This window comes from Ambystoma mexicanum, chromosome 5q (assembly GCF_040938575.1).
Source record: "Ambystoma mexicanum isolate Mex_15411 chromosome 5q, UKY_AmexF1_1, whole genome shotgun sequence".
Taxonomy (NCBI): domain Eukaryota; kingdom Metazoa; phylum Chordata; class Amphibia; order Caudata; family Ambystomatidae; genus Ambystoma; species Ambystoma mexicanum.
Window position 1 is genome coordinate 772,836,620 of NC_090933.1, and position 19,875 is coordinate 772,856,494.

The window sequence follows — 19,875 nt, forward strand, 5'->3', positions numbered from 1 at the left end:
TGTGACAGAATGCTGTGAGTCCCATCAGATCTCTTGATAGAGTTTTATCAAACACAATCTTCTCAATTGCTTTGTGTGGAGGCGAAGATGGAATCAACCACTTCTTCCGTTCCTGCACAGGACTGTTCACGAACATCCTAACTGTTCGGACTTTCGCGACAAAAAAACACCAGTTTTTTTCTTCTTGCAGCCTTATCCCATCCCATCCTCATCACCCCTCAACTCCCCAGAGATTGTTTGATAAGTTTGACAAGTGCAATCTTGTGTTTTTAAATATGTTTTTACCGCGATGTCCGTGGACAACGGACGTGGATCCAAGATGGCAGGTGTCTCCAAAAATCTGACCCACTTCATGCTTCACCGCAGCCAATCAGAGAGCACGTCACATGTCCGCGGACATGACCCGTGCCGATTAACCAATCGGTGTCTTGTTCGCAGAGCGAACAGGGAAGTGCATCCGCGGAGCAGACATAGATATCACTTATTTTTTGTGACCAATTTTGGTTGTTTTAAAAAAAACTACTGGACAGATTTTCACCAAATTTACAAAAGCACACTTTCGGGACCAAGCCACTGCTCCTGCCGCAAATTTGGTGAAAATCCGTCCAGCGGTTTGGGCTGTAGGTGTGCGCAAAGGTTTTTCCCCATTCAGTCTATGGGAAAAAAAGAAATTCTGGGACCCACCCTATAACTTTGCCTCCCCTGGACCAAACCTCACCAAACTTTGCAATAACATTCAGAGAGGCCGTATACTTTTTTTGCAAAGATTTGTGAGGATTCGTTCAGGGGGAGCGAAGTTATAAGCCGCCCAAAAGGTGCTTTTCCTATAGGATTAGCAATTTAACCATAACTACACAGCCACCACCAACACCCAGGGCATCAAAGATGAAATCACAAATGACATCATTGATGACATCACTAATGTTATCACATATTATATTACTACTGTGTAACAATGCAAATATCTGTATTGAGGTGTAAATAGAGATGTTTTAATATATCTCTGGTGCTGCACAGAAAAGAATGGATAGAATGTTTAGAATTAATCAATATTTCTGTCATTGCTTTCGGTGAACTCCCACACCACTGTTTTTCAGTCTGTCTGCGTCTTTGCAGAAAGGAATCAGCCATATGAAAATCAGAATTGGTATTGCCAGCAGTGGCAACAGCCCAGCCAAAACTGCTAGTCCACATCCCCTTTAAATGGAAGAACAAGCAACCCCAACCTGTTCCCCCCATCACAGATTGTCTGCGTTCTTCGGCAACAACACCCGGTTTAATGCATTCCCTACTATAGTTCTGGAAATTTACAGATTGTCATTGTCATTTTCAGTGCTACCATTTTCACCTTTTCTTAAGGGGGGATTTCACCTGCAACCCCCCATCTAACCCACCTCCACCAACCCCCAATCCCAACCCCAAATACACAACACATATGTAGTTAGAAAAAATAAAATATCAGCGAAAACGATTGCGGTTAAACTGACACTGTGTAAAATGCCTGCTATGAAACCACGGTAAGTGCCTACAATATATTCAGGCCGATTCATGGAATTAATGTGCGCAGAAAATTCCGCCGCAGAGGTGCCAAAACGTGCGATTCGCAGTAAAAGTGCGAAAATCGCAGTGCAACTGCGAAAATCGCAGGGAAACCAGAGCACATCGATTCATGGAAGTCCGTGCGCAAGAAAAATATTGGATGTGCGCTGAAAAAGTGCGAAGGGGCACGCCGGCGCACAGGTCATCCAATGGCGTGCGCCACGGCTGCTGCGAAATCACACATAGCGCGGCGCACATAACAAAAGTAGGCGGAACACAGGGCGTAGCACTCGGAATGTGGAACAACGCGTGAAAATATGGGCGTCACAGGGGAAGTACAGGAGGCAAGTGCGCGGAACGCCCACACACTCGCCTACAACTCGTATTCATGGAATCGAATAGGGCAAACCAGCGCACGGTCAAAGACGTGCACAAGGCCAAACAAGTACGCCACAAGAAAGCAGGCGGTAGCATCCCTGCGCCTGAAATAAATGTGCGCCAAAATGTGCGCTAATAAAAAGCACCCATATACAGCTATGATGAATGATCCATACTGTGGCCCTCTAGGACAAATGAGGTGCAAAGGGGTACCGAAAAACACGGACAACCGCTGTGTGAAAAATAGCGTGTGTGTGTATTACGGGGTGCACGGGAGGTTCCACACGCGATTGGCCTGGGCATGTGCATTCCGGGGTGTGCGGGAAGTTCCACACGCGATTTCAGCTGGGTACGTGTATTCCAAGGTGCGCAGGAAGTTTCACACGCGAATTTTCAGGGTACGTGTATTTCGGTGTGCGCGTGGAGTACCACACGCGATTTCAGCAGGGTAGGTGTATTCCAAGGTGCGCGTGAAGTTTCACACGCAAATTTGCAGGGTACGTGTATTTCGTGTGTGCGCGTGAAGTTCCACACGCAATTTCAGCAGGGTACGTTTACTCCGGGTGCGCGGGAAATTCCACACGCGAATCCAGCAGCCTACGTGTATTTCGAGGGTGCCGGGGAGTCCTACATGTGAATTGGCCGTGTGGGTCCTCCCAGCTGCTCCCTCTACACCCTCCACGGCCCCTGCAGGCGGCCCACACCACAGGGGACTACCCTGCACCCCTGCACATGTCCCGCAGGCAGCCCATCCACCATGGTCATGCCCCCTAGTCACCTTGCACTACTGCCCACCAACGCATGTCTCCCAGCATCCCCAGCATCCAGGGGCACCCTCCAGCAGGCCCCCACTCCTGTCTCCCTGCACCCCACCCCACTGCATCAAGGGGCACCCTCCACCAGGCCCCCACTCATGTCCCCCTGCACCCCTACCCCCCTGCATCCAGGGGCACCCTCCACCAGACCCCCACTCCTGTCTCCCTGCACACCCACCCCCAGCACTGTGGGGCACCCTCCACCAGGCCCCCACTTCATGTCCCCCTGCACCCTCACCCCCCAGCACTGTTGGGCACCCTCCACCAGGCCCCCAATCATGTCCAACACATGTCCTCCTGCACCCCCAGCCCCCTGCATCCAGGGGCACCCTCCACCAGGCCCCCACTCCTGTCTCCCTGCACCCCCACCCCCCAGCACTGTAGGGCACCCTCCACCAGGCCCCCACTCCTGTCTCCCTGCACCCCCACCCCCAGCAGTGCAGGGCACCCTCCACCAGGCCCCGACTCATGCCCCCCTGCACCCCCAACCCCCAGCACTGTGGGGCACCCTCCACCAGGCCCCCACTTCATGTCCCCCTGCACCCCCACACCCCAGCACTGTGGGGCACCCTCCACCAGGCCCCCACTCATGTCCAACTCATGTCCCCCTGCACCCGCACCCCGTGCATCCAGGGGTACCCTCCACCAGACCCCCACTCCTGTCTCCCTGCACCCCCACCCCCCAGCACTGTAGGGCACCCTCCACCAGGCCCCCACTCATGTCCCCCTGCGCCCCCACCCCCCAGGACTGTGGGGCACCCTCCACCAGGCCCCCACTCATGTCTCCAACCCCCCCACCCCCCAGCAGTGCGATTTGCCTGGGTACGTGTATTTCAGGGGTGCGCGGGTAGTCTTACATGCGATTTCATCAGGGTACGTGTATTACGGGGTTCGCGGGAAGTTCCACACGCGATTGGCCTGGGTACGTGTATTTCGGGGTGCGCTGGAAGTTTCACACGCGAATTTGCAGGGTACGTGTATTTCGGTGTGCGTGTGAAGTTCCACATGCGATTTCAGCAGGGTACGTGCACTCCGGGAGTGTGGGAAATTCCACACGCGAATCCAGCAGCCTACGTGTATTTCGGGGGTGCCGGGGAGTCCTACATGTGAAATGGCCATGTGGGTCCTCCCAGCTGTTCCCTCTACACCCTCCATGGCCCCTGCATGCGGCCCACACCACAGGGGACTACCCTGCACCCCTGCACATGTCCCGCAGGCAGCCCATCCACCATGGTCATGCCCCCTAGTCACCTTGCACTACTGCCCACCAACGCATGTCTCCCAGCATCCCCAGCATCCAGGGGCACCCTCCAGCAGGCCCCCACTCCTGTCTCCCTGCACCCCCACTCCCCTGCATCCAGGGGCACCCTCCACCAGGCCCCCACTCCTGTCTCCCTGCACCCCCACCCCCAGCACTGTGGGGCACCCTCCACCAGGCCCCCACTTCATGTCCCCCTGCACCCCCACCCCCCAGCACTGTGGGGCACCCTCCACCAGGCCCCCACTCATGTCCAACTCATGTCCCCCTGCACCCCCACCCACCTGCATCCAGGGGCACCCTCCACCAGGCCCCCACTCCTGTCTCCCTGCACCCCCACCCCCAGCACTGTAGGGCACCCTCCACCAGGCCCCCACTCCTGTCTCCCTGCACCCCCACCCCCAGCACTGTGGGGCACCCTCCACCAGGCCCCCACTTCATGTCCCCCTGAACCACCACCCCCAGCACTGTGGGGCCCCCTCCACCAGGCCCCCACTTCATGTCCCCCTGCACCACCAACCCCCAGCAGTCAGGGGCACTCTCCACTAGACCCCCACTCCTGTCTCCCTGCACCCCCACCCCAGCACTGTGGGGCACCCTACACCAGGCCCCCACTCATGCCCCCCTGCACCACCACCCCCCCAGCACTGTGGGGCACCCTCCACCAGGCCCCCACTCATGTCCAACTCATGTCCCCCTGTACCCCCACCCCCCAGCATCCAGGGGCACCCTCCACCAGGCCCCCACTTCATGTCCCCCTGCACCACCAACCCCCAGCAGTCAGGGGCACTCTCCACTAGACCCCCACTCCTGTCTCCCTGCACCCCCACCCCAGCACTGTGGGGCACCCTCCACCAGGCCCCCACTTCATGTCCCCCTATACCACCACCCCCAGCACTGTGGGGCACCCTCCACCAGGCCCCCACTCATGTCCAACTCATGTCCCCCTGTACCCCCACCCCCCAGCATCCAGGGGCACCCTCCACCAGGCCCCCACTTCATGTCCCCCTGCACCCCCACCCCCAGCACTGTGGGGCACCCTCCACCAGGCCCCCACTCATGTCCAACTCATGTCCCCCTGTACCCCTACCCCCCTGCATCCAGGGGCACCCTCCACCAGGCCCCCACTCCTGTCTCCCTGTACCCCCACCCCCCAGCACTGTAGGGCACCCTCCACCAGGCCCCCACTCCTGTCTCACTGCACCCCCACCCAAAGCACTGTGGGGCACCCTCCACCAGGCCCCCACTCATGTCCCCCTGCACCACCACCCCCCAGCAGTCAGGGGCACCCTCCACCAGGCCCCCACTTCATGTCCCCCTATACCACCACCCCCCAGCACTGTGGGGCACCCTCCACCAGGCCCCCACTTCATGTCCCCCTGCACCACTACCCCCCAGCAGTCAGGGGCACCCTCCACTAGACCCCCACTCCTGTCTCCCTGCACCCCCACCCCCAGCACTGTGGGGCACCCTCCACCAGGCCCCCACTCATGTCCCCCTGCACCACCACCCCCCAGCAGTCAGGGGCACCCTCCACCAGGCCCCACTTCATGTTCCCCTGCACCACCACCCCCCAGCACTGTGGGGCACCCTCCACCAGGCCCCCACTTCATGTCCCCCTGCACCACCACCCCCCAGCAGTCAGGGGCACCCTCCACTAGACCCCCACTCCTGTCTCCCTGCACCCCCAATCCCCAGCACTGTGGGGCACCTGCCAGCAGGCCCCCACTCATGTACAACTCATGTCCCTCTGCACCCCCACCCCCCAGCATCCAGAGGCACCCTCCACCATGCCCCCACTCATGTCTCCCAGCACCCCGACCCCCCTGCAGTGCAGGGCACCCTCCACCATGCCCCCACTCATGTCTCCCAGCACACCCACCCCCCAGCAGTGCAGGGGCACCCTCCACCATGCCCCCACTCATGTCTCCAAGCACCCCCACACCCAGCACTGTGGGGCACCCTCCACCAGGCCCCCACTCCTGTCTCCCAACCCCCCACCCCCAGCAGTGCGATTTGCCTGGGTACGTGTATTTCAGTGGTGCGCGGGTAGTCTTACACGCAATTTCATCAGGGTACGTGTATTATGGGTCCGCGTGAACTTCCACACGCGATATCAGCAGGCTACGTGTATTACGGGTTTCGTGTGAACTTCCACACGTGACTGGGCCTATGAGAGTGGGGTACGTGTATTCCAGGGGTGGGCGGAATATTTACTCGCGACTGGGCCTGGGAGAGCGTGTTACGTGTATTCCTGGGGTGGGCAGGAAGATTTACACAGTCGCCTACAACGCGCCAAAAAAAAAGGTCCAATCTGGAAACACATACGCCAGCATGAAGCAGGCACACGTCCCGCGCAGCATAAAAGAGTGCGCAAACAACAAACAAGCTCAGACGCCAGGATGAATATACCGTTCCTAGCAGCAGTGGCCGTGAGATACCGCACGAGGAAGAGAAGGATAGTCAGGGCCAGAATCTTCACACCCAGAACCAGCCTATTTGGTATGCCTGATGACCAGGTGTATGGGAGGTACAGGTTTCCACCACACATAATACTCAACCTGGTCAGTGAGTGGGAGGATGACCTCACATCACCCACCCTGTGCTCCCAAGCACTCAGCCCCCTGGAGAAGGTCCTGAATGTACTGCACTTCTTGGCTACCAGATCATTTCAGCGGACAAGTGCCATAGTGGGGGGTGTCACAGGCCACGCAGTCACGGTGCCTACGCCAGGTGTTGGCCATCATCACTGCACGCCCATCAGTCCGCAGGCACATATACCTGCCCAGAACACCTGCAGAAAGGCAGGCTGTCAGCCAGGATTTCTACAGGGTGGCACAATTCCCCAAAGTGCTAGGTGCCATTGATTGCACCCATGTGGCTTTACGTCCCCCCAGGGGATCTGAGCAAATCTATAGAAACCGCAAGCACTGGCATTCCATCAACGTCCAGGTAGTATGTGATGCCAAGGGAATCATCACCTCAGTATATGCCAACTATCCAGAGTCCACCCACGACAGCTTCATTTACAGGATGTCAACCCTAAACCGGGACATGGAAGCTGGGCGGCATGGCGATGCATGGCTGCTTGGGGAGTATAAATGCCACAGCACACGCATGCATGACAGATACAGAGTAATGTCACTACCCCACTAATGATCCCCATCACCACCTCCCCAGGGGACAGTGCCTACCCTCTGAGCACCCACATGATTACGCCAATTCGGAACCCCATCACGCCTCCCGAGGTAAGATACAACACAGCCCATATTGCAACCCGGGGCATAGTGGAGCGCACATTTGGAGTGCTCAAGTCACGCTTTCGCTCCCTTGACCGTTCTGGCGGGCAGCTGTTATACGCTCCCCCAGTAGTGTGCAGGATCATAGTGGCAGCATGTGTCCTGCACAATGTTGCAACACGCCGGGGCCTGGCTGTGGACATGGTGGTGCCCCCACGTCCCCAACCACATGCACGCCCGCTGCGCATGGGAGGGGAAAGGGCACGGGGTGAGGCAGCCCGTACGCAGCTGGTGGCTAATTACTTCACATAGAAATCACACCCCTGTGGAGTGCACACAGCCCTGGCACATACCATCTGCCAATCAATGATGACTCAATCTGACAATTATGATGAACAAAGGGACAGTCAACTGTCAGAACCATAGCAGCCTGAGATTGTTCATCTGGAAGTGTCACAATGTGTGCATCCCTACCTACACAAACACCACCAATGCAGTGTCATCAAAAGACACACTTCTATGCAGCAAAAATGAATACCCACTTGCAAAATACAACATGAGAACAGTGCCATGTCACCCAACCCCTCCCCGGCACCGCCACACAACACACCATGGCATGTCATGCTATGTGAGAGCAAACAAATTAATCCCCACAACATGACTCAAGTGTCACAAACTACAGTGTCCCTAATGGAAACTGGCCACACATGAAATGCTCACAGTAGTGCAGGACCAACAACACACATTACCAAATATTTACCAATAATACTAATCACCTACACAACCTCCAACCTACCATAAACATGACAGTACAGACTTAAAAAATTGGTAGCCTCACTACCTGATAATGCCAGCACTTCGAACACTTCCAACTGTACAGTGTTAGCGCCACACAAAAGTGTAGGTGCACTGCTTACAACATGGACTCCATTTCCAAAGTAGACCGCCTTGTGAAGACATGAGAAATGGACCTGCAAATTAGGAGGATGAGATGGATGCAGAGGTACATATCAATACACCATGCAGAGTACAATACAACAACAATATGCACTAGGAATGTATACACAGTATTGACTACAGACTGCCCACACATCAAATGGGAGTCCAACGTCACTGTGTAAATCAATGTCACTTGGGCACACTCTTTGCAAGCCTATGGAAACGGGAAGCAGGATGGGTGTGTGTCACACAAACCCAAGCATCTGACCCAAATTCAGGACAAGCCTGCATGTGCCCAGCCACAATACAGCGTATGCCCATGGGAGCCACACAAGGCAACACACTGTCCAAAAAATCAAAAATCAAAAATCAAAAATCAAAAATGGCCATGAATGGGCCAGGGGGGTGGGGGAGGCCACCCAGGAGGTCCGAGGACAGGGTGCACACCAAAACCCACCTGTGTGGATCTTGCAGAAAAAAAAACACCTCCATGGGCTCATGGCATGCACGGCTACCCTATTGTGTGAGATTTGCTGCTGTCGCTCTCCTCACCCTCTGCAGCTGCATCAGGAGGTGGTGGCACTATGGGAGGCAGCCCACGCAAAGCCCTAGTCGGGTCCTCCATGGCAGCAAGCATGCGGGTGTGAAAGGTCTGGTTCTGGAGGATAATCGTGCGGAGGTCCCCATGCAACAACTCACGGGATGCCCGGACCTCCTCCCTAGTTGCCTGCATCTCAGCTGAGAACGTACGTGTGAGCCGCTCCAGCTGCTGTTCTGTCCTTGTGTTAGTTGAAGCCTCAAGCTCAACAAGAGTTACCCTGAGCTGACGGAGTTCCACCCTCAGGGCTTCTCTGTGGCCCTGGGACTCAATAGAAATGGCTTCCCGCAGAGCCGCCAGTGCCGCCCGCCTTTCCTGTTGGACGCCAACATGTCCTCATTGTGTGACTGGCAAATGGAGTCTGTTGCCTGCTGTAGTTGTTCAATCAGCCTTTCTTGGGGGAAAATGGAAGTGGCCACCCTATCCATGGCCTGAGCCATCATCTCAGATGATGCTGCCTGTTGGTTTGCCATACCGTATATGGATTGCTCCCATGCGGTATTGCCAGGTCGGCGGGCACCACACCTGTCTGGGACAAGGCGAACTGCGCCTTGCTGTGCCTGCACTGCCAGAGGCTGCAGGACTGCATTCCCCCTCTGATCTGCTGGCCCAGGAACAGGATCAGATGTTGCGGAGTGTGACCCTGCTTCCGTAACCACCAAAGGCGGACCTACCAACACTGACATCCCCATTGAGGGTTCTACCCCTGGTGCAGGTGGGTTGGACAGTACAGAATCCCTCCCAGAAACACTTACCTGCGACGACACATAGGTCTCATCATCCGAATCGACACCTGAATAGAGCTCGGGGGAGGTGCACCCAGAGACACCCCTTGAGATGATGGTCTGCAGCAAATGTGGGTTCTCATCCACCACCACACCACGTCCCTCACTGGTGCCCGGTCGGGCCTGAGACCCCTCCTGGGTCTGCACCATCTCCACAACCCCAGCAGTATCAAGTGCGTCATCCCCTGAAAAGACATGAAAGAAAAGAAATAGGAACAGGCATTAGCACCATGGCACACAATTAGGGCTGAGAAGCAACAGAAACAGTACTTCATTGACACATGTCCCACATGACTATAACCCTCCCATGCATGCACCGTCACTGCGTATGAAGGGGAGGCAAATGGCACACATTGATGACACCAAGATGGAAGACCAACACATTTTCTGCATGCTGGCTAGCAGTACCATCACCCATTGGCCTGTGATTGGCATGTCCAATACACATACATGACACACAGATGGCATGAACCATAGCCATGTCAGACATGTGACAATAGGACTGAGAAATGCCTAGTGAAAGTGGTTGAATGCCGACAATCAGCCTGAATGAACAAAGAATAATACGCAACTATGTTGTGGCAAGATGACACTTCAAGGGCAACTGGCGTGAGGTTGGGCTGAATGTCTACTGTTGCCAGAAGGGATACTGCAATACCCAAATCCTGGTGCGCAGAATGTATTGGATGAAGCACATGGGTGACCCAAACCACTCAGGCACAAACACCCTCACCTGGCACTCAATCAGAAGCCCTCACACACACACCATGCACATGGATGACACACACATGCATGTGCACTCACCGGACAATGCCTCGTAATCTGGCAGGTCTCCCACGCCTTGGATCTGTTCCTCCGTGCGTAGGTCCCAGCAACATACTCATGTGGAGTAAGTTCTATGTCCTCTGCTGGAGACCCACCTCCAGTCACTAGAGTTGCTGCATGACTTGAGGCCAGCTTTTTCTTTGCTCTGCGCTTCAGGTCATTCCAGCGCTTGTGTGAGACATGGATGGTGCTTGTGTGTGTAGGCTTGCATGCCAAATGCAGTTGTGTGGGCACACATGTTTAGATGATTGTGTATGTAAGTAGGCATGTTCGTGATGTCACACATGAATTTTGGTTTCAGCTGCATGTATCAGCAGTGTGTACATGTGCATGTGTGTGTATTTGACAAGGGTGCAACAGTGATGCAGCAAAGATGCATGTGACAGCGGGATGTGGAAGCCTGATTGGCAGATGTGACATGGATGCCATTCTGAATACTGTGACAGTTGGCAAAGGTGTACACACGCATGCAAGTGTGGTGGTGTGTGTGCATGTGTAGTGCACTCCCTGTGTTGCATGTGATGTCTGGGTCACCTTTGCCTGCTCATGCTGTTGTATGTGTATGGATGGTGCTGGCTGTTGCGATATGGCTGTGGTATGGCTCATGTGTGCGAGTTGAAATGACATGTGTGTTGGTGATTGTGATTCCATGTCTGAGGTTTGCCAATGCCACTCATGTACAACTGTCATGTGTGTATGTGTCCATTGTACAGTGCCCTGATGCCTGTGTTTTATTTCTCCCTGTCTGCAGCGTCAACTGATGAAGAGGGCAGAGAAGGTGCTGTGGAGTACAGCGGCGGGGATCGCACCGCCAGCCGGAGACGCAAGGCCCGGCTCCCCTCCCAGGTTGTCATCTCGTCGGGGAGTGAGGAGTCCGGTGCCGTGTCCCAGGCCGCAGCTGCCGGGGGGAGGTCCAAGAGGCGGAGGTCGGAGTTGGACTCCTCGGCAGCAGAAGGGGCAGCTGGGACCCCACAGGACCCAACGGGGGAAGATGGCACAGAGTCATCCAGGTTGGTGGGGGGTTTGGTGGAGGAGGAGGCCGTGCAAGCGACAGAGACGGGGTCTGGAGGTGGGGATTCCACTGGTGCTAGTGGTGCAGTGCAGGACCAGGGACAGGAGGCAGCACAGGCCACCGCGGAGGTGCCTGTGTGCAATCCTGTCCCTGATCCTGTCACTGCATCATCTTGCACCAGCAGGGATGCCTACGTCCAGACCCATTTTCAGGCAGGGGATGAGCTTACAACAACTGGCCTTCCTCTGCCTGCAGACGTGGCTATCCAGGTACGGGTTGAGCCTGTCCTGACTGGTGTGGCGTTGCGTCAACGGGCCATGCGAGGTGACCTGCAGTCTTTTCATGAGGAGACTGCACGTCATCTCGAATGGCTCGTTGACCGCGTCGGCCTACTGGGACAGGTCATCCAGGCCGGATTCCTCCATTTGCTGCAGCTTGTTCCGACCCCCTCCTCAACTGAACACCCTATGCGCCAGTCGTCCTCCGTGCCATCTTTCCACCCATTTGTCACCTGGGTGCCCTGTGGAGCTGCCTCTGACGGTGCGGCCAGGCTGGTGGAGGACACATCCCTGCCACAGTCGGGAGTCGGACGTCCAGCAGGGGTGGCCACATCAACGACTGCACCCCGGCCGGTGGAGGATGTGCAGGCAGCAGGAGCCAGGGCACAGGCACAGCAGCAGCAGCAACGAGGTGGGAGCCATGATGGCTCGGGGCCTTTGACATCGGAGGGGCAGGCATCGGCCGGAGGGCAGGGGGACCCAGGACCAGAAATGTCTTCCGTGTGGCAGCGGTTGGGCCACGCCATAGATGCGGAGCGGCAGCGGGCGGAAGAGGCACGGCTCACGATGGTCAGGGCGGAGAACTCCATGCGGAGGGCCCTGAGGCGGGCCGAGTGCCTCGAGGCAATCCGCAGGGAGTTGGAGGAGAACATGTCGTCGGCCCTGCAGACCCTCGGGGCCATGGAGGAGGACCGCCTCTGGGACATTGAGCAGGAGTTCGATGATGCCCTGGCCGGGAACATCCCGAAGTGAGCCGTCGGACTAGCCCGCTGCCCTTGTAAATAGTTATGTAGTTAGTGTTAGGTTTCCTTTGGTTTTTCTGTTTTTTTTGGGACCTTTTGGACAATGGACCACATTTTTGTATATATTTTTTAAATTAGGTAGTATTAGTAGATAGGTTTAATTTCTTCTGTTGGGATCATGGACCCTGGGTTGGTTAAATTGTATATAGTTGACTGTTGGATTTTATTTTTTTATTTGGAATTTACCCATGGAGCAATGGTTTTCGGTTTTGATTTTCCTTTGGATTTACTTTTTTGAACTGTGACTTTGGACACCTTTCCTTTGGTTTATGATTTGCGGTTTTACATTATTTTACGGACATGCTGCTTTTTGTTTTTAATTCCCATTGTCGTTTGTTTATTTTTGATTCCATTTATGTTGCTTTTAATACATTTTCTTCATCAAACTTCAATGTGCATTAGCATCTCATTGGTTTCATGCATGTCATGATATGTGTTTTGACATTCACTGACACCCATTGTGTGTATGTGAGGGACATGTGTTCATTTACATACTTGCCATTGGGGTTGTATCATGTAATTGGCATTTCTAAGTGGGTGGATGCAATACTTGGGTGGGTGTTTGGCATGTGGAGGCAGCCCATAAGGGCCAGGGATCTAGATTCTGATGATGTGGTGGCTGGGGGAAATGAGTGGGGTCCTGGTGGAGGGTGCCCCTGCACTGCGGGGGGTGGGGGTGCAGGGAGAAATGAGTTGGACATGAGTGGGGGCCTGGTGGAGGGTGCCCCTGCACTGCGGGGGGGGGTGAAGGGGGACATGAGTTGGACATGAGTGGGGGCCTGGTGGAGGGTGCCCCTGCACTGCTGGGGGGTGGGGGTGCTGGGAGACATGAGTGGGGGCCTGGTGGAGGGTGCCCCTGGATGCTGGGGGGGTGGGGGTGCAGAGGGACATGAGTGGGGGCATGGTGGAGGGTGCCCCTGCATTGCTGGGGGGTGGGGGTGCTGGGAGACATGAGTGGGGCCTGGTGGAGGGTGCCCCTGCACTGCTGGGGGGTGGGGGTGCTGGGAGACATGAGTAGGGGCCTGGTGGAGGGTGCCCCTGTATGCTGGGGGTGGGGGTGCAGCGGGACCTGAGTGGGGGCATGGTGGAGGGTGCCCCTGCACTGCTGGGGGGGTGGGGGTGCTGGGAGACATGTGTGGGGCCTGGTGGAGGGTGCCCCTGGATGCTGGGGGGTGGGGGTGCAGAGGGACATGAGTGGGGGCATGGTGGAGGGTGCCCCTGGATGCTGGGGGGTGGGGGTGCAGAGGGACATGAGTTGGACATGAGTGGGGGCCTGCTGGCAGGTGCCCCACAGTGCTGGGGGGTGGGGTGCTGGGAGACATGAGTGGGGGCCTGGTGGAGGGTGCCCCTGCACTGCTGGGGGATGGGGGTGCTGGGAGACATGAGTGGGGGCATGGTGGAGGGTGCCCCTGGATGCTGGCGGGTGGGGGTGCAGGGGGACATGAGTTGGACACTAGTGGGGGCTTGGTGGAGGGTGCCCCAGCACTGCTGGGGGGTGGGGGTGCTGGGAGAAATGAGTGGGGGCCTGGTGGAGGGTGCCCCTGGATGCTGGGGGGTGGGGGTGCAGAGGGACATGAGTGGGGGCATGGTGGAGGGTGCCCTGCACTGCGGGGGGTGGGGGTGCTGGGAGACATGAGTGGGGGCATGGTGGAGGGTGCCCCTGGATGCTGGGGGGTGGGGGTGCAGAAGGACATGAGTTGGACATGAGTGGGGGCTTAGTGGAGGGTGCCCCTGGATGCTGGGGGGTGGGGGTGCAGGGGGACATGAGTTGGACATGAGTGGGGGCCTGGTGGAGGGTGCCCCTGCACTGCTGGGGAGTGGGGGTGCAGGGGGACATGAGTTGGACATGAGTGGGGCCTGGTGGAGGGTGCCCCTGTACTGCTGGGGGGGGGGTGCTGGGAGACATGATTGGGGGCCTGGTGGAGGGTGCCCATCGATCTTGGGGGGTGGGGGTGCAGAGGGACATGAGTGGGGGCATGGTGGAGGGTGCCCCTGGATGCTGGGAAGTGGGGGTGCAGAGGGACATGAGTTGGACATGAGTGGGGGCCTGCTGGCAGGTGCCCCACAGTGCTGGGGGGGTGGGGGTGCTGGGAGACATGAGCGGGGGCCTGGTGGAGGGTGCCCCTGCACTGCTGCGGGGTGGGGGTGCTGGGAGACATGAGTGGGGGCCTGGTGGAGGGTGCCCCTGCACTGCTGGGGGGTGGGGGTGCAGGGGGACATGAGTTGGACATGAGTGGGGGCCTGGTGGAGGGTGCCCCTGCACTGCTGGGGGGTGGGGTGCTGGGAGACATGAGTGGGGGCCTGGTGGAGGGTGCCCCTGGATGCTGGGGTGTGGGGGTGCAGAGGGACATGAGTGGGGCATGGTGGAGGGTGCCCCTGGATGCTGGGGGGTGGGGGTGCAGAGGGACATGAGTTGGACATGAGTGGGGGCCTGCTGGCAGGTGCCCCACAGTGCTGGGTGTGGGGGTGCTGGGAGACATGAGTGGGGGCCTGGTGGAGGGTGCCCCTGCACTGCTGGGGGTGGGGGTGCTGGGAGACATGAGTGGGGTCCTGGTGGAGGGTTTCCCTGGATGCTGGGGGGTGGGGGTGCAGAGGGACATGAGTGGGGGCATGGTGGAGGTTGCCCCTGCACTGCTGGGGGGTGCTGGGAGACATGAGTGGGGGCCTGGTGGAGGGTGCCCCTGGATGCTGGGGGGTGGGGGTGCAGAGGGACATGAGTAGGGGCATGGTGGAGGGTGCCCCTGGATGCTGGGGGGTGGGGGTGCAGAGGGACATGAGTTGGACATGAGTGGGGGCTTGCTGGCAGGTGCCCCACAGTGCTGGGGGGTGGGGGTGCTGGGAGACATGAGTGGGAGTCTGGTGGAGGGTGCCCCTGCACTGCTGGGGGGTGGGGGTGCTGGGAGACATGAATGGGGGCCTGGTGGAGGGTGCCCCTGGATGCTGGGGGGTGGGGGTGCAGAGGGACATGAGTGGGGGCATGGTGGAGGGTGCCCCTGGATGCTGGGGGGTGGGCGTGCAGAGGGACATGAGTTGGACATGAGTGGGGGCCTGGTGGAGGGTGCCCCTGCATTGCTGGGGGTGGGGGTGCAGGGGGACATGAGTTGGACATGGGTGCGGGCCTGGTGGAGGGTGCCCCTGCACTGCTGGGGGGTGGGGGTGCTGGGAGACATGAGTGGGGGCCTGGTGGAGGGTGCCCCTGGATGCTGGGGGGTGGGGGTGCTGGGAAACATGAGTGGGGGCATGGTGGAGGGTGCCCCTGGATGCTGGGGTGTGGGGGTGCAGAGGGACATGAGTTGGACATGAGTGGGGGCCTGCTGGCAGGTGCCCCACAGTGCTGGGGGGTGAGGGTGCTGGGAGACATGCGTTGTTGATCAGTAGTGCAAGGTGACATCTGGCTGGGATGGGGGGCATGCCCATGGTGGATGGGCTGCCTGCGGGACATGAGCAGGGGTGCAGGGTAGTCCCCTGTGGTGTGGGCTGCCTGCAGAGGCCATGGAGCGTGTAGAGGGAACACCTGGGAGGACCCACATGGCCAATTCACGTGTAGTACTCCCCGCGCACCCATGAAATACACGTACCCTGCTGGATTTGTGTGTGATACTTCCCGCGCACCCCTGAAAGACACGTACCCTGCTGAATTCGCGTGTGTAACTTCACGCGCATCCCTGAAGTACACGTTCCCTGATGGAATCGCGTGTGATACTTCCCGCGCACCCCTGGAATACACGGACCCAGGACAAACGCGTGTGGAAATTCCCCCGCACCTCTGAAATACACGTACCCTGCTGGATTTGCGTGTGAAACTTCCCATGCATCCCTGGAACACACGTACCCAGGACAATCGCGTGTGGAACTTTCCGCGCACCCCTGAAATATATGTGCCCTGATGGAATCGCGTGTGTTACTTCAGGCGCACCCCTGATAGACATGTACCCAGGACAATTGCGCGTGAAACTTCCCGCGAACCCCTGAAATACACGTTCCCCGCTTGGCGTTTGCTGTTTGGCAGCCCTGTGAACTGGTCCAGGGTTAGCGCAGACATTTGCGATGAATTGGGGATTTTGATGGCTTTTCCTTACGCGAGGGCGTTCTTGGGGGCGTAACTGGCGCTGCTGCAGGGTCGCTGCGCCACACTGTGCCACGGATGGTTTTGGAGGCTAAAATCCATGAATACGCTGTGCGATGAAATGGATTTTATCGCACGCGGCTGGCGCAGTGTATCCCACGGGACACTGTGCGCCAGCCGCGTGCGCCACTTTTGTGCGAAATTCTATGAATTACCTTGATTGTGTCTATGTAACGCACCCGGCAATGAGATGGTTTCTGCAATGAAAATGCCATTGGTACAGTATTTCCTGCGGAATCAATTTGTATTTCCAATGAAAAAATATAAAACAAAAACAAAATACTGTATGGCCTCATCCTGCTTGTAAAATGAGGGTATTTGTTCTGGTTAATAGTAATTGTCCTCAGGAAGCACTCAGTCCCAGTTATAGGTGTATAATAGTAAGAATAATGTATTTCTCATACAGCACTACACACCCATGGGTCTCAGAGCGGTGAAATAACAGAAGATATTGTTATCCCTCAGAGCAGTACTCAATTTATCGAACTCAGAAGGATGAAAGGCTGAGTTCACTCTGCCAGGATTCCAACCTGCCACAGCAGGCTACACACAAATATCAGGGGAAAACCTTTAGCTCACTGTGCTATCTGCCCAAGCACTGTCCCTTAACTGTTGGAAGTGTGGTTGAAATTTGGTGGGGAATTAGCTCTAGGGGGCATGGCCAGTGCCAAGGCATAGGACAGAAGGGGGAGGGCTACGTGCCTTTTGTATAGGGGGCATGGCCACTTTCCACTTTGAGATTGACACACAATGGGTCCTTCACTAGGTCCGGGTCTGTGACTCAGTGGACTAATGCATCCACTACAGGAACCTGTGTTTGGGCTCAAGGTCACAGGTTCGAATCTCAGCAGGTCCACTCAGCCCTTCATCCTTCTGAGGTCGATAAAATGAGTACCATTAAGTTGGGTAACAATAAATAAACATCTGTTATTAACAATAAATAAACATCTGTTATTAGCTCCAAGATGCCCGTTAAGGGGTGAACATGCGCTTTACAAATACGCCTGCTATGTTATGCTATGTTATGCTAACTATTCAAAGACTCCCAGTACCTGAAATGGTGCTGCAAGATTATGAGACAACATGGAAAGCCCATCAGCAACATTAATTCCTACACAATGAAGTAGCCCACACCAAAACATTCCACCCTAACACAAACCAAGTTTTGGTATAGGTTAGGCTCCCTGCCCCTCCAACATCACTTTAGGGGGTGCCTGATATCTACCCCCAATGGCACAACACTTGTGGAGTGCTGAACCGTGACCCGGAGGTATTCTCAACTAGGGGCAGGACATGCCATTGTGGGAGCAAATTAAGACATTTCAGGAGGGGTGCACTTCGTGATCGAAGAACCCAGCTTGCCTACCCAAATTTCTAGACAAGTAGCTGAGGATTGACCAAGATATTGATAACCAGTGCACAATAACACACAAGACCGGCCCCTCAAGCCACAATGTAACATTCTGCTGCAAGGCCATCGGCGCTCTAGTCGACGTATTACACTTTCTTGTAAACAAAGAAATTAACACATAATTGAGTTCAATTGCGCCTTTGTTGCATGCATGAAGGATTAAGAGAACTCTCCTCTCTTCTAGAAACTGCAACAATCAACGCCTAATGTGGCGCTTCGGATCGAGTTTATACCCCTTAAATTAAACACACCATGTGCAGTTAAAACATACACATTGACGTGTATCTAATGCAGAGAAGTCAAACCTTTGTCCTCCAGCAGCGAGTGTCGAGATATGCTTGTAAGAGACGATTGGGCACCCGCAGCCAGTTGTTCTTTTGGCCAGGGTAGCAGGGGAGACAGCAGGGGTCGCTGCTGAGACTGCAGGGGTACCCCAAATTACGTCCATGTATTTCTCCTTGCTGAGGGCCAGGCCCACTGCCCAGAAACCAAAGTTATATCACACGTTTTTGTAGTACTATAATTTTGACACTTTTGAAAAAATAAAACACAGGACAGATTTGCAAAAGCTTGCTTGTAGGTCCTTATCGATGCTCCTCACAGATGTTTGTTGCAATCCTGTTCATCACTTTGGGCTGTAGCTGCAAGCAGAATTTGTTTTCCCATTCAAACCTAGGTCTTTGGCCATGCCACATGCCCCCAATATGCAAATCAGAGAACACATTTGTCCTTGCTCAGGGCCAGGCCCACTGCCCATGCACCAAAGTTAAATCACTATTTTTGTACTTGCATGTTTACACTTTGGAAAAAATAAAGCACAGGACAGATTTGCAAAACTATGCTTTCAGGTCCTTGCTGAGGCTCCTTTTGCAAGTTTGCTGCTATTACGTCCAGTACTTTGGACTGTAGCCCTGAGCAGAATGTTTTTCCAATTCAAACCTATACCTATTTGGAAAAGCTTTAACACATAACCGGTCCCTGGTGGCCCTCCCCACTTTAACCCCATTGCCGATCCCTCGTGGTCATGACCAGTGGCCAGATTGTCTGGGTCATCGGACATGACCCGGACAATCTGGCCACTTGCCATGGCAATAGGCTACATACCTCAGACACCAAATATCACTATTATTGTACCTACATTATGGCACTTCCAAAAAATAAAACACAGACACATTTGCAAAACCATGCTTTTGGGTCCTTGTCAATGATCCTCGCACAATTTTACTGCAAATCCATCTATATTTTATTTTTTAAAAATTGTCAAAATGTATGTACAAAAGATAGTACTATAATTTAGCCGCCACTTGCAAAAATCCTTTCAGACTTTTCACAAACATTCAAGAAGGGTCTATAACTTTTTTGCAAACTTTTGTACAGATTCGTCAAACAGCACCAAAGTGATTAGCCATCTAAAATGTTGAGACCCAACTATAATTTTGCCCCCTCTTGACAAAATCTTCACAAAATCCCACCAAACTGTGCAAAAACACTCAAGGTTGGGTCTAAAATCTTTTTGCAAACAATAAAGCAGATCCGTCAAACGGCACCAAATTTATAAGCCGGTCCAACATTTAGGGGTTGGGTCAAGATTAGTCACTGAATTTCATAGGTTTTTATTAGTGCAACTTAACCATAGCGTCCCTTTAACAGAGATATTTGACTGAATTTCATAGAGTTTACCAGACGCCCCTTCATTTGCTACAAATTCCTTATATCATACTCACCCCCAATGTAGCAGTTATAAAGTCTGCAGACAGTACGAAAGTCCACGGATAGCAGGTAGCAGCAACTAAATCCAGAAGCACAGGGGACAACAGAAAATGTTGTACCCTTCAACCAATAAAACACCATTACTTATATTTACTACAC